General features: G+C 36.9%; 1 pseudogene; it reads left to right on the top strand.

The window, feature by feature from the left end:
- Window positions 1–8,749: 8,749 nt before the first annotated feature.
- LOC149217134 (putative receptor-like protein kinase At1g11050 pseudogene) lies at window positions 8,750–11,513 on the top strand (annotated as a pseudogene).
- Window positions 11,514–14,205: the final 2,692 nt, after the last annotated feature.

The raw sequence follows: 14,205 nt of genomic DNA, 5'->3' as shown, positions 1-14,205 counted from the left end.
TGATGCCTCGAGGAAAGAAAATGCAAACACCTAGTAAGGAACCTGAAAGCTCTAGCATGACTCATGAAGAAGAGGAAGAAATGCTACATGATATATCAAAATTACAAGAACAAGTGCAACAAATGTCATGCTCACAAAAGCTATCAGATGCTAAGATAAATGGCGTGGAATCTAAGATAAAGGGCATGGAAGCTAAGATGGATGATTTGAAGACAAATTTGAGGACAGATTTGAAGACAGACATGGCAGATTTGAAGACAGATTTGACAAATTTTCTACAAGAAATACTTACTAATGGTGAAAAGGTTGTAAAGGAAACTCATGATGTGAACAAAAGAAATGTTAATCATGATTCCATAGACTCTAATTTTGGATCGAAGACCCACCATATTCCAAAAATCAATATGAGGAAGTTTGATGGCAAGGATCCCGCCACATGGATATTACAGATGGAGCAGTTCTTCGATCTCAATAATGTGCAAAACACACAAAAGGTACGTATGGAAACTTTATATTTGGAACCAAATCAGTTTGTATGGTATCAATGGCTTTGCTCTCGTAAACAATTTATCACTTGGGCAATTTTTACGGAAGAATTGATAGCACATTATGAGGATACAAAAAGCAACACTTTTTTTAGCCAATTGATAAGTCTCAAACAAAAGGGTTCAATAATGGAGCACATTGAGGAGTTCCAAAAATTGAACATAAGGGTAAAAGATATTCCAGAGGAGCATAGGATTGATGTGTTCATAGGGTCTTTAAAGGATAATATCCAACATGATGTTCGCCTTTGGGAACCTGATTCATTAGAGAAGGCATTCAGGTTAGCAAGAAAAATGGAAAGCAAAATTATGGCAACCAGGAAAGCATACCACTCACAACTATAAAGACGGAAGTGTTGTTGCCCCTAGTCTTCCACAACCTATAAGGTTGACACCACAACAATTGGAAGAAAAAAGAGCAAAAGGGCTTTGTTATAGTTGTGATAGCAAATACACTAAAGGTCATAAGTGTGCTGAGAAGAAATTATTCTACATAGATTGTGAAGAGGAAGAAGAAAAGGAGCAAGAAAGGTCAAAAGAACAGGATATGCTCCAGGAACAAAGCCTAGATGAAGAACAAATAAATCCGACCATATCTTGTAATGCATTGGCGGGAATTACCACTCCTCAAACCATCAAGATAGAAGGACAAATCAAGAAGAAAAAGGTAATAGTGTTGATTGATTCAGGAAGCACCCACAATTTTATTCATTGTAGGGTAGCAAAAGAATTGAATTGCTTCCTATATCCAGCACCAGAGTGTCAAGTGATGATTGCAAATGGAAGAACAATAAATTGCTTTGAAAAGTGTCATAATATCAAGCTATCCATGGGAGAATATGTATTGACTAGCCCAATGCTTTCCATTCCAATGGGAGGTGTTGATGTTGTACTAGGAGTCCAATGGCTACAATCCTTGGGTACAATAGCTTTTAATTTTCAAGAACTTTTCATCAAATTTTCTACGGAAGGAAAGGAAGTTGAATTAAGGGGTATTGCAGGGAAACCAGGAAAGATAATCAACTCTAATGGTATGACAAAGCTTCTAAAAAAGGAGCAAAGGGGTGTAATTGCACAATTATGTTCGCTAGATGTTTCCACATTAGAATCATCTATTTCTCCAGATCTCCAAAAAGTCCTGGACAATCATTCCAAGGTATTTGAGACTCCCAAGGGTCTCCCACCTATGCGTGATCATGATCATGCTATTCATCTGATTCCAGGAAGTGTTCCTCCAAACATCAGGCCGTACAGATATCCCTATGTCCAAAAAAGTGAAATTGAACGTATGGTTGCAGAAATGCTAGAGGCTGGTATAATTCAACCGAGTCAAAGTTCTTTCTCTGCTCCAGTAGTATTGGTGCACAAGAAGGATGGATCATGGCGCATGTGTCCGATTATAGGGAGCTCAACAAGCTCACTATTAAAGATAAGTTCCCCATTCCTGTCATTGATGAATTACTGGATGAATTGCATGGATCAATTTACTTCACCAAGTTGGATCTTCGTTCAGGATATCATCAAATCAGAATGAAGATTGAAGACATTCCGAAAACGGCATTTAGAACTCATGAGGGTCATTATGAATTTTTGGTCATGCCTTTTGGCCTTACCAATGCACCTTCAACATTTCAAGGTTTGATGAATTCAATTTTCAAACCATTCCTTAGAAAATTTGTGTTAGTATTTTTTGATGATATACTTATCTACAGCAAGTCTTGGAAGGATCATGTTGAACATGTTGACAGGGTGCTACAACTATTGGAGGAGAAACAATTATATGCAAAAAGATCCAAATGTTTCTTTGGAGTCCAGGAGGTGGAATATTTGGGTCATATTGTATCTCATGAAGGAGTTAAGGTAGACCCTAGCAAAATTAAAGCCATTAAGGAATGGAAAATCCCCACATCCATAAAGCATTTGCGAGGATTTCTTGGGTTGACAGGGTATTATCGCAAGTTTGTTAAGAATTATGGGAGAATAGCAGCACCTCTAACAACATTATTGAAGAAAGATGCATTTTCATGGACTCCGGAAGCAACAAAGACCTTTGAACATCTTAAAGAGGCAATGTGCCAAGCACCGGTCTTAGCTACACCGGACTTCACAAAAACCTTTATTGTGGAATGTGATGCTTCAGGAAATGGAATTGGTGCTGTTCTAATGCAAGATGAAAGACCCATTGCTTTTGAAAGTCGTCCAATCAAGGGAAAGTTTCTAAGCAAAGCTATTTATGAGAAGGAAATGTTGGCAATACTCCATGCACTTAAGAAATGGCGACCCTACCTAATGGGAAGACACTTCAAGGTAAAAACGGATCATGATAGCCTTAAATACTTTTTAGAACAAAGATTATCCTCTGAAGAGCAACAAAAGTGGGTCACAAAGATGTTGGGTTATGACTTTGAAATCATCTACAAAAAAGGGAAGCAAAATGTGGTGGCAGATGCACTCTCAAGAAAGGATGAGGATGTGGAAGCATTGTGGTGCGCTATTTCTATCATCCAACCAGATTGGATAAATGAAGCAAGGGAGGAATGAAAGAATGACGAAGAAGTGTGGGCACTTATTCGAAAGCTACAACAAGATTCCAGTACGTCTGATACATTTAGCTGGAAAAATGGTTCGTTATGGTACAAAGATCGCTTATACCTCTGTAAGAATTCCCAGCTAAAACAAAAGATTCTTATGGAATTGCACACTTCTCCCTTAGGAGGGCACTCAGGATTTTTAAAAACTTACCACAGGGTTAAGAAGGAATTTTTTTGGGATGGCCTTAAATCAGATATTCAAAAGTTTGTGGTAGAATGTTTGGTTTGCCAACAAAATAAAGTTGAAACAATTAAGACACCGGGTCTATTACAACCTTTATCCATTCCAAGCCAACGTTGGGAGGAGGTTTCAATGGATTTTATCACAGGTTTACCCAAGTCTGAGGGAAAGAGTGTCATCATGGTGGTAGTTGACAGACTTACCAAGTATGCACACTTTTGTGCATTATCACATCCATTTAAAGCCAGTACAGTTTCTACTGCATTTATGGAAACAATTCAAAAGCTACATGGAAACCCAAAGATTATTGTAAGTGACAGAGATCCCATTTTCACTGGAAATTTTTGGACAGAATTATTTTCTTGTCTTGGTACTCAGTTAGCTCATAGCTCATCTTATCATCCTCAATCTGATGGGCAAACTGAGATAGTAAACAAATGTTTGGAAGGATATCTTCGTTGCTTTGTATCTGATAAACAGACACAATGGGTCAAATGGTTGCCTCTGGCTGAATGGTGGTATAACACTTCCTTTCATACAGCAACAAAAATAACCCCATTTATGGCACTTTATGGGTATCAGCCACCATCCATCACATCATATTTAAGAGAAAATTCTAAGGTTCAGGCAGTGGAACATCACATCGAACATCAACAACAAGTCCTCCATGTCTTAAAGGATAACCTCGTGTTGGCACAGAATAGAATGAAACAACAGGCAGATCAACATCGCAGTGAAAGAAGTTTTGATGTAGGTGATTGGGTATTCCTACGGCTACAACCATATAAGCAAATGTCCCTCAAGCAAGCTAAGAAGGATAATAAGTATTATGGTCCGTACAAGGTGTTGCAAAAGATTGGTACTATGGCATACAAATTGGAGCTTCCTGCAGCTTCTCGATTGCACCCAGTTTTCCATGTTTCATGCTTAAAGAAGGTTATAGGCGACAAGCTCCCAGTTCAAACAATATTGCTAGAACTTGACGAGGAAGGAAAAATTATATTGGAACCGAAAGCAGTTATAGAAACAAGAACTCGACAGCTATGAAATCGATCAATTTCAGAGTACCTTATCAAGTGGAAGAACTTATCTGCTGAAGATTCCACATGGGAGGATGAGAATTTTATGCATAAGTATCCAGAACTACTCAAGCGTTGAGGACAACACTTTTTTGAAGCAAAGGGGCATGTTGGGTCCCTATAATACTAGTGATTACCCCATTACTATTGTAGTTATACCCCTTATTTATATTGTTGTGCCCCCATTGCCCCCATATTGTTATTAATGTGCCCATAAAATCCCTCTATTGTTATTTTTGTGGCTTTATATTATTATTGTTAGGTCGGCTGGATTATATTGTGACTACTTAGACTCCTATATATAGAAAGGAGGTTTTGTCATTGAATTCTAAGGCGTTGATCTATCTTTTCTATCTTTTCTTGAGCTGGTTTCATAACATATACATATGCACATTTGATCTAACCAACAAATAAAAGGATACGGTGCCAACATCAATCAACAAGAGAATCCAGAGGCTCACACATTCAACTTGGAATATGTGTCCCATGACCGTGGTCTTATCTTTCCTTTATTAACTTTATTACATGAACTTTTAACTCGGTGTTGTTACAACCTCAATTTATTCTAACTCTCTTATGGTAGCCCTTGAGCAATGCTTCTTGAAATTCACCTCATCTTTTCTTGCTTCCTTCTCCGCTTGCCTAACATATCTAGAGCTAAAGGCCCCCTTGCAAGGAAGATGTTGTCCCTTATCTTTTGTGTTCTCCCTCCGCTTATTATAATCACTAAAAGTCTATCAATGTGCAAGAGTTGCTCCCCACCATAGAAGAAAGAGGACTAGAAACTCTGCCCAAAATTGTGAATCCCCCACTAATTTGGATGGAATCGAGAGATATGGAGAACAAGGGTACCCTTACAAAGCTTAGCAAATACAATTCCTTGCCTAATTATAGGCTCAAGGATGATAGTAGCGTCACCATTTCCTCCTCAAAAGTCAAGACATCCTTTGTACATTCCCCTAGCTTGAACTAAAGCACTTTTGGATGGAATCGAGAGATATGGAAAACAAGGGTACCCTTACAAAGCTTAGCAAATACAATTCCTTACCTAATTATAGGCTCGAGGATGATAGTAGCGTCACCATTTCCTTCCCAAAAGTCAAGACATCCTTTCTACATTCCCCTAATTTGAACTAAAACACTTTCTCTTTCTTATACATCCATCACCCACCACTAAAATATCCCCTTACATTCACCGAAGATTTATAAAATTATATTGGTTCTATACTACTCTGGTGCTAAAAAGAAATTCTATATATGATTACCCCTTCCCCTTGAATTATGTCACCTTTACATTCATTAACCTCAACCATGACACTCATATCCACCTATGTGCCAATCCTATAACAAATCCCTCAACCATCATGGTTGGAGAATCGACACACTAGTAATCCTCATGTGTTACTCCCCGAATAAATGAGCATATTAACGTGAATCGTAACCGAGCTAATCTCAAAATGTACCACCCCTCATCTTCCATTTCACCACCAAACACCCCATCTGTAGCTCCAATCTTATTATCATTACGTTCAAAATTTAACAAAAAATTGAAAATAGCTGGTTTTCGAGTATGAAAATCAAAATCCTCATGTCATTAATCAAAGAAATGGATGATTTGCAAAATGGATATAAAACTTTGTTAATTGTGTTACATTCAACGTGAAAAAATCGTCTTTGAGAATGTCATTTTTAATATTTGTTGAAAAATCATAGAAATGGATGATTTGTGAAATGGAGAGAAGACTTTGTTTCTTGTGTATTCAACGTGAAATGAGAAGTAAGAATGTGAGCTATACGTGTGCATATCGTCTTTGAGAATGTCGTCTCGTCTTTTAATATTTGTGGAAAAATCATAAAAATGAATGATTAGTGAAATGGATATAAAATTTTGTTTTTTTGTTGTTGTGTATTTAATGTGAAATGAGAAATAAAAAAGAATTGTTTTTAAGTGTGATTTTTTATATTTTCTGGTATAGAATTTGGTCCAGAAATTTGAAGTGAAATCTTGATTTGTGTTATTTAAATTGGTTTTTTGACTGTGTTTATGAATTTAGTACCTTAAAAAACTTCTAGGGCACTTCGATTGCGTAGCGGTTACCCATCAAACTTGTGATTTCAATAAATTCCTACAGAAAATCAAACTTGTGATTTCAATAAATTCCTACTCATAGAAAAACACAATTCGCCTGACCCAGGGATCAACCAGGGAACATGAACGTGAGGTATATGTGTATTGTGCTATGTGAACAATTTGCCATTTAGTCTTTGGATGATATCCATTATATACTTATACTTATGCCAACCGTTTATTTAATTTTTGTATGCTACAGCTGGCAACTTCCGTTGGCTGTAACATCTGTGTTTCTGGAAAGTATTGGAGTAAAGCATGGCTGGCCAATTTTGCAAATGTTCATTGAAAAGTAGAGGATTGCTCACCTGGAAAGGTTCTGAGAAATTTTAAAAGTTTTTCAAAAACTACTTATGAGTCTGCAAATAGTGCTTTTAAAATTCAGTTTTACTTTTGTATGAGATTTTTTTTAATGTAACATGATGTTTTTAATGTTTAAAATATTTTGTCAGGGGAATATGTAAACCTACTCTTCATAAAATTATACTTAATTGAACGGACAGTTTTTTAATGTTTTATGTCAGGCAATGATTTTGTGATAATAAATTTAAAAAAATAAAAAGAATAGTTTAAAGCAACTTTGAACATCCACTATCGACATACATTTCAAATTAAGGTCATTTTGCCTTGTTGGCATGGATTGTGGACTGGCTGTGCAGGTTGTTTTTTTTTTAAATTAATGAAGCCAAATAATTATAAAGCTTATATTTTCAAGAATATTTGATTTTGTATCATACTTTTGATTTTGTATCATACTAGTTGAGTAAAGCCTCTCGTATAATCTATCAATAATTTAATTTTTTATTTTTATTTTTTTTGTCATAGGTGTTTAATATTTAAGTTTATGGTGTTATTATTGCTATGTTTTTATGGTAATGTCAAATTTTTAAATTCTTAAAGTAAAAGTGATATTCTCTTTTATTTTTCATTTTGATTTTTCTATTTAAATTTTTAATATTACCATGAAATGATATATGATGTTTGAGGGTGGTTCCGACTTTATTGGATTGCATATGGAGAAATGGAGAAAGTAGAATTTTAGTTCTCACTCAAAATCCAAGAGACTTAATAGTTTTAGAGGATTTGAGGAATGGGGCATTGCAATGTTTCCATTGGATTTTGTGATGTATGAGGCTATTGAACTAGCATTTAATCAAGAACGTCAATCTCTCTATGTACCTTGATGTTAGTGGCATTGCTTGTCGAAACCCTCTATCATGATCCTACTAAAAATGTACCCATCACTCAAACAAAATCTTGAATTGACATGGTAAGCATTGTTTATCTTATTTTACTGTTTAAAAGGTGATAGTAATGATACAGATCCCAATATATAAAAAGATTTTAATAATATGTAGGTATTTGTTGTGCCATGATTTTTTTTCTGGATGTTGGAAGTCATTTAAGTCTTGTTTTTAATATATTTTCCGTTCAAATATGGATTTCCCTGGGTATTATTTTAGTTATGTGCACTTGATGTTATTTTAGTTATGTGCATGCTTATATACTCTACAACTGATAAATTTTTCCTATAAATAATTTGAATTCTTATTTTAGTTATCTGCACTTGATGTTATTTTAGTTATGTGCATGCTTATATGCTTTACAAATGATAAATTTTTCCTATAAATAGTTTGAATTCGTATAAATATACTTAAATATATGTAATTTTCTTTAATATTTTATGTGTTTTTGATTTACTAATTTTAATCCGATTTTTTCACTGTTTGCCCATTAAGGGTTTAATAGTTCAATTGCAAGATAACACTGTTTTAAACTTCAAAATCTCTGTACAAAAAATTATAATTATATTAAACTGAAAGTAAAGTTTTATATTTTTTTTAAAAGTGAGATTGAGTCTCGATCTGAGTTAAAGGAAAATAAATCTATTCACTTGAATAAAGGGACAGAGTGAATATAAAATCGTTGAATAGCCACAAATGTCTCCCCTTATAACAGTGAAAGGAATTTTATAGCTAATCTTTGAAAAAGATTTACGCATGGTGTATCCGATTTATTAATAAGTTAATATCATTTTGTCCTCTGTACCGAAGGAATTCCCATAAAGTCGTTGGTTCATACTTTTCTTTCGCTTTTTAAAGTAAACCAACCAGTGAAAACATTATGGAATGGTCCCTTTGCAATGGATCCCACCTGTATTCGACCACGACGGGAGCTTTGCAGTCAGTAGAATCCCTTGGCCTGTTGCAGGAATCTTCACCCACATGCGATGAAAATTGAAGACAGTGAGCTTTGCAGTAAACTCCCGTACAGATATGATTATTAGTGTTGAAAGTTTACAGGTCTGAAAAGTCTACCGTAGGATTTTTCAATGTCAAAGTGCAAAGAAATCTTAAACTTATTTCAGACTTTTGAAGGTTTCATTTGTATGGGTTGTTTGGCCATTTGGAGGTAGTTCTACGAAACTACTCTGTCAGGATTGAACTCAGGACATTGAGAGGTCATGAGCCCACCATCCACGTTTTCCTGCAGACTTCAAGGCTTGCCCTAGACTATCATGTCCATAAAACTACACGCCTCCATGGAAATAAATGGAAGTTTCTGGAAGAGAAAGAAAGGCTATATATCTGCAGAGTAAAGAGTGGAGTTTGAAGCATAATCTTGGTTTTGGGCACAATTTTAGGTTCTCTGAATTTTTCCTTCACTGGCATTTTGGTAAAACGAAAATGAAGCTGGAGTCTGTGCTATTGCTGTTTTTATTTTATTGGGCGTTCGCTGATGCAGAATGCCCAATGGATCTACACTATGTGCGTCAATGGCAGTGGGATAAGTCGTCTTGTGAATCACACATTAGCGGCGGCAGTGATAGCCCATGCTGCCAGACATTGCTGAGCTTGTTCGCCGTAGGATTAGCTGAGCATTTGAGAGAAGAATCAATGTTCGAGCTTCCCAACAATGCCTCTGCCATTGCCTGTCTTGGGCACTTTCAGGAGCAGCTCGAAGCTCTTTCTCTTTCGTCAGACTTGGTGTCAATCTGTTGGAAGAATAATACTTCTGGGTTTATATCGAGCCCACAACTCTGCGCTGGCATACAAACAAAACAGGACTGGACGAACAAACTGGGGAGTACTCAGCTGGATTCTGCTTGCAAAGGAGACCTCTCAGATCTGGGCGCTTGTCAGGCATGCAAGGACAGCGGAGACCTTGTTCACAAAGAGCTGGTAAGCATGTATAACTTGACAAGCGAATCGACCAGTAAGAAATGCTATTATTTCACTTGTCTGTATGCCGCTGGAGTGGCTAATGAGTTCGGCCCCAAGAGAAGAAGCACTGCTTATTGTGTCTTCCGTGTGCCCTTCGTCCACACCCATTCGCATTCCCGAGCTCTGGCCTACGGTTTCGTGGCCGTTGCCGCCGTTCTCTTGTTATGCGCGCTCGGGCTTCTCTACCGCATGTGGCTTAGGACGAGGAAACGTAAGGCTGTGCACAGGGGATTCGTGAGGCGCAATGAGGAACTTCTGAAGGCAGCCGTAAGACCCAACACGGGGGCCGTTTGGTTTGGCATTGAAGAAATCCAGACCGCCACTGCTAATTTCAGCGACGCCAATCTCATCGGCCAAGGGGGATTCGCGACGGTGTACAGAGGAACACTTCCAGACGGTCGGCGGATCGCGGTAAAAAGAATCAGAAACTGCACACCGGAAGGCGATCCTGAATTCCTGAACGAAGTGGAGGTCATCAACAATATCAGGCACAGGAATCTGGTCGTTTTGAGAGGCTGCTGCGTGGCCAGCGACGAGACCGAAGGGCACCAGCGGTTTCTGATATACGATTACATGCCCAATGGAACTCTCGATGACCACATCTTTGGAGCAAAATCCACGGCCAGATCTTTGAGCTGGCAACAGCGCCGGAATATCATCCTGGGCACAGCGAAGGGGCTGGCTTATCTGCATAACGGTATTGAGCCGGCGATTTATCACAGAGACATCAAAGCGACCAACATTCTGCTAGATGACGATATGAATGCCCGTGTAGCCGATTTTGGGTTGGCGAGGATCACGACTAAAGAAGCAGAAACCCATATCACGACCAGAGTAGCAGGAACGCACGGCTACTTGGCCCCAGAATATGCTCTCTACGGACAGCTGACAGACAAGAGTGATGTGTACAGTTTCGGCGTTGTGGTGTTGGAGATCATGAGCGGCAGAAAAGCTCTGGAAGCTACTTCGTATTCGGAACCTCATTATCTCATCACGGATTGGGCATGGACGCTAGTGAAAGAAGGCAGAACCAGTGAAATAATAGACGAGAGAATCCGGCAAAGCGGGGCGGAGAGCATGATGAAGAGATTTGTTTCAGTGGGTATTCTGTGCGCACATGTTATGGTGGCATTCAGACCTCGAATGGTGGACGCTGTGAGGATGCTGGAGGGTGAGGGCGACATTCCTGAAATTCCAGACAGGCCTTTGCCGCTTATGTTACATGGTCCGTCTCTGTTAGACCAATTAAACGATTCTTCCCTTTTTCCTTGTAGCATTTCTGGGCCTGCCTTCAGCGGATGTAGGTAACTGCATTTCTTCCATTAGAGCACTGCCCGAAGTGTGGGCGGTAATTGCAAAACATTTGATAGTAGACAGTTCAGTTCTGTGAAGTAATTTGTATTATAATGTCCAGGAAATTAGTTTGAATTTAAGTGTTTAGTTGTCATGTAAACTCGTCGAACTTGTACCAGTCTGTGGTGCTTTCAGTGAACCTGTTGTTAATATATATAGTTGCCCTTCTTGGAAAATGAATGTCAATCCAATCTATGGCTGCCCATTCTTCCATGTCCCTGATACATTGATGAAATATTTTGTTGTCGCCGATATTGCTGTGGAATTAGCGGTGGATCGAATCTGAGCATTAAATCCTTCTTTACGGGATAACCGATGGCTTACATTTCCAATTGGGTTGAAGGCCTCCATGCTCATGCTTACCACTCACGGTTAGTGCGATGAGTTTCATAATTTCTACTTTAAATTTCTCACATTTTTGAAGTGGGGATATGGCCTACATGTTCATCCTTACCGTTTACACTTAGTACGTGGAGTTTCATATTTTACAATTAAATGCCTCATTTTTCAAGGAGTAGGATTATGGCATCCATGTTCATGCTTTCCATTTGGTACCATTCATCATTGGCGTTTTAAAGGTGCTTTTAATAAATTAATAATATGCTGATTTTTTCCCCTTAACCAAATTATTAGGTGGATAAATTACACTGATGCTAAGCATTTTTTTTTAATGAACCATTAATAAATAGAAAAGTTTTAGTTGTGCAGTTTTCAGATTACTGACATCAAGATTTTTATATTCCATGGCATAAAGTGTGGCTTATCGTGATCATTTTTATTTAATATTCAATACTGGCTAATTAAGAACTTACATTCTCTCTTTAGTGGACATGTTTGACATTTATTATAAATATTTAAGTATAATAAAAAATAAAATTATAATAATTTGATTTGTTTTTTGAAAGAATATATATTTTTGAAAATTTTATATGTATTTTTTAAGAGTAAAATAAATATGTGCATAGACATGTTTATTTTGGAATATCTCTATGAAATATTCTAGTATGAAATTTTATCTTTAAAGTAGTTGTCATTTTTTGTTTTAATTAAATTGATTAATTAAAAATATCATATAAATAAGTGTCATATGAAGTGAGTTATGGTTTTTTTGAGCATGTGCTATTGATAAGCCATGGTATTAGCTCATGATATTATAACAAAGTCTATTTACATATTATGAAGGTACATGGTAACGTGAATGCAAATCTCTGTTGTTAAAAATTCATGTTCCAAGTTTTATTTTAAATGTATTAAATTTTGACATACTTACTGTTTTTATAATAAATAAAAAAATTATTTAAAATATAGTTATCATTTAATTAGTTTTTATCATTTTTTTAATTTTAATACTCTGAAATGTATAATGTAATTATAGTAGTTGGGAAAATAGTTTATTTTCAAACCTATATAAAATAGAGGGATATGTTGATCCCTTGTTATAAAGCTCAAATATTAAGCCTTCACTTCTCCATCAATGTGAAATGCAACATTATTCACAAAATCAGTTAAACTTGGAACTTGTCTATATGGCATTCTACTTGTAGTTCACAATATTTAACCACTCAAACTAATCCATTATCTAATTTAAATGAAAATGAAAATTATTATTTTTTAATAAAATATATTATTTTGAAATAGCTAAGTGATTGAAAATAATTTATTCAAATTATCTATATATATATATATATAGATATATCTATTAATTCAGAATTATTTATATTAATTTATTTAATTTGTAATATTATTATTAAATTAATATAAAATATTGTCTCTAGGGTTTTGGATAGATGGTGAGTGGACATTCTCTTAAAGTACTTCTTGATGTGAAGTGATCAATTCAATTCCCCATTGGTTGATATATTGAACATGATGAAAATATAGTCCGACCAAACTTACACTATATCTATATATATATATATATATATATATATATATATATAATTTATTGTATTTATTTATATTTCAGATTTGTTTAGATTGTATCATGATTAATATCAAAATTAGCACTTAATTTATAAATAATTTTCCAAAAATAATATAAAATAAAAATGTAAATATTATATTATTTAATTATTTAAAGGATTAATATTATTATTATTTATTATATAATTTTTATTCCACGGTATTTTTTAATTATTGAAATTTTATTTTTAAATATATAAAAAGATATATTAAAACTATGTTTTTAAATAAATAAAGAAATTTAATGAGCTGAAGGTAGGACGGAGGATGGAGCGTGGTAACAGGGAGGCCTCGGCAGCTGGCGCAGAGCCAGATCTAGGCCCGTAGGGCCGAGGTTAGGGCCCAGCAACGATGGACGGGGAGTAGGATTTCGGTAGTCGCTCCCGTCCCGGTGACAGATAGGGTATATCGGCAGGTGGAGGTTTTCTCAGCAAAGGACAGACACCTGGAGGGCACTGCAGCGGCAAAGCACGAAGGTAGTTTCTTGCAGGGGGAAAACAGTAATAGTTTTTACGGTTCGTGATTTCTCAGCACCCGACAACCTGACAGCGACGGTTTTCCAGATAGTAACCATGGTTATCGCAGAGGAGGGTATCGATCTAGACCCGTCCATGGAAGATATTCTCTCCGTTTGGGGGAAAGACCCAACTCCCCAGAATGTTGAACATTATTTCGGGACGGTGGAAACCCTAACCACACATTCGTTCTGTTCGGAGCCGGAGAAACAGAACCATATTCCCATCATTCCACCTAAGGACCGGTGTGAAACGGGAAATGTGTTCCAGGGAGGAAAGCTTCAACATTCGATCCAACCCTCGAGTCAGAAGATCCCGCAGACAATCTCGAGCAATCCCCCCTGCGGAAGTAAAGGGCCTCTAGGGTTTGTAGAACCAGTCCTCTCCGGCGGTTTGGAAGACATCGTCACCTTAGGAGCGAAGCTAGGGCACAGCCCGGTTGGAATCGCAAGAAGCTCGGCTCCCATCATAAGGGCTTCAATTGCTGCCGGCAGAAATAGTGCAAAAGAGCGAGGAGGGCCGGATCAGAGTCCCGAAGAATCCCAGGATCCAAAGGGGGACGATAGGCGGTCACTTCAGGGGTCTTAGGTAACCAATCAGACTCGTCTTGATTCCCTAAATTTTCTT

The sequence above is a fragment of the Pinus tabuliformis genome, chromosome 1_1 (assembly GCF_031772625.1).
Source record: "Pinus tabuliformis cultivar Carrire ecotype Pingquan chromosome 1_1, CPIR1, whole genome shotgun sequence".
Lineage (NCBI taxonomy): Eukaryota > Viridiplantae > Streptophyta > Pinopsida > Pinales > Pinaceae > Pinus > Pinus tabuliformis.
The sequence above is the reverse complement of the archived record's forward strand: the minus strand, read 5'-3'. Positions and strand labels throughout refer to the sequence as shown.